A 2602-nucleotide genomic window follows, 5' to 3' on the forward strand; every position below is an offset into this window, starting at 1 on the left:
TAGGGTTAGTCAAGTGAAAAGGCTACAGGCACAAGTCAGGAAGACAAAAACAATTTAGGATTATTTAAGGAGAAAAAAAAGGATAGATAAATAGTAAAGTTTGTTTGAAGACGCCAACAGAAATACAAACAAGTCAAACACAGGAAGCTACTTCACAGGACCACTGTGTATAGTAGCATTGACAATTAAAGCCACTTAACTTGACTTGATAACATGAGGATAGTGCACAGAAACCTAATGTTGAATATTAGTTTTCTACCTGTTGAGTCACCTGATGAGGAGGGAAGCCCACTACCCTCTGTAGAAGAGTCAGAGAGTTGAACAAGAAACATCAGGAGTGCATGCTTTGTGGAAGATTTCAATCTAGCAGACCCAGGAAAGAACTATGAGATGGGTGAATGAAGAATCTGAAAGATCTAGAGTTCAAAAGTCCGTTGAAGAATCTTCTCCAGAGTGAAGCTGAATCCAGTTCAACATCTCGACGTTATACTTAACTGTGACACAGAAACACATACACAAGCTCCAACTGACACTCAAACTGACATTGACATCCAAGTTTCAGTTCCTGATTCTCAGGTTTTAGAACATGGGCAGGAAGAGTTGTTTGGAAAGTGAACAGATTAATTAGGTCAATATTTCAGAAACCTTTTTACATCCAATGTGTAGGCAGTCATCTGAAAAAGAGAGCTGTGTTATTTCTTTCTCTGTCCTAAATAGTATTCTGTTATATATCTGTTTTGTATGACGAGAAGAGACATTTTAATTCCAAATATGGAATATTAGGGTCAGGTTGTATTATGGTGGACAAGGCATCGTAATTTTCCAAGACGATCTTAGTCTTGATCACCCTGAGGCTGTTCTTAGCCTATTGGTGGGAACACACAAGTTGAACTAATGGACATTTCATTGTAGACCTGTAACAGTTTATTTATTTGGATTCAGTTCCTTGAACACAACACAGATTAGAGTAGCAGCGGCGGTCAGCAGCAGACCGGCTACGGACGTACGTATAATTGGATGGATCTGTGTATGTGTGTAACTATGTATGTATGTATGTATGTATGTATGTATGTATATGTGTGTATTTATGTGTGTACTTTTGTGTGTGGGATATAAAGACAATATAAATTCATTAAGAATGCAGATTTATAGCGAGGTTTTGATCTTTAAAAACATCACAGACTCATGAATATTCATGACCTCCACATGAGCAGAAGGTTCTTTATATTGTTATTAAAACTTTTTTTTTCCGCAGGAGTGAATGTGGGACTTTAAAGGAAAATCAGGAGAGACATTAATATTATGGTGAAATCTGTTTATTTGTTTAATGACCTGGTGAAATGTATTCATTATTTCTGTCATCATAGAGTTAAAAATCGCTCAGAATGATCCGAATCATCGCTTTCTCTCCATTAGACTCGGATCACGTCAAAGCCAGCAGTTTATTCACGCTGTGGTGTGAACATGTGGATTAATCACGTTTCCTCTGCGCTTTCAGGTTTGCTTCAGTCATTAATCCCAGAAGTGTAAAAAAAAAACTCCACAGAACTCTCTGGAACTGCAGAAGAACCACATCGTTAACATTTATAGAATAAAACTCCTCCTTAATAACTCATTAAATGTCATAAAAGATGATACTGTCTGTTCGGTGGACGAACAGACCAAATAATTGTAACATTATTTCAATTAATTAATTATACTGTTTAAAATACTGATAGATATTTTCCTTTATTGCTAAATCTGCTACACCAGCTTCCAGCATCTACGATCTTCTGCCCTACCAAGGGGTGGACCTACTGAAGACCGAGCATCAGGGCTACAGTACAAGAACACACACACACACACACACACACACACACACACACACACACACACACACACACCCCGTTAATTAAACTCCTAATACGTGTAAACACATTCAGGTGCAGTATGTTACCTTGTGTAAGCTACACTTTATACACTCTTATTTGATTGATTATTATTATTATGACACACTGCCACAGATCCTACACACTACATTCCTTTTCCACATATCTGTATATAACATCTGTAATTCTGTATCCTGACACTGGGTATAAATCTTCTTCTTCTTCTTTTTCTTCTTCATCTTCTTCTTCTTCTTTTTCTTCTTTTTTATTTCTGTGCTGTTGTACCTGGAAGCGTCTGTCACCAAAACTAATTCCATTTAAAACGGTAAAACTCTGAATGTCTAAAACTAAAATCTCAGTGATCAGTCAGTAATTTTCTGAAGGAACATGTCAAATCCAAAGAAATGCAGTGAGTTGAAGCACTCTTGGGTTCTTAATTAATAAATGAAAGCCTTCACCTTTATCTGAGCCGAAAAGGAGGTTACAGGAAACAAGGAGACTTGAGAGCCAGGAACAAGGTACAAGCCATCTGTATGTCACTGTGGAGAAGAATCATGCTGCAGGAATGATTGGAGAATCTGAGAACAATTAAGCAAAAGAACCAGGGAACAGGAAAATAAGAGAAGATTGGGCCCCCTGTGTGAGGCCCTCAACATTGAATTAATCAGGAGTGTAAATGAAATAACTAGGTTACTCTGAAGAAGGATATCTTTGGAGGAGTACTCAATGTAAAT

This window comes from Silurus aristotelis, assembly GCF_946808225.1.
Source record: "Silurus aristotelis genome assembly, chromosome: 23".
Lineage (NCBI taxonomy): Eukaryota > Metazoa > Chordata > Actinopteri > Siluriformes > Siluridae > Silurus > Silurus aristotelis.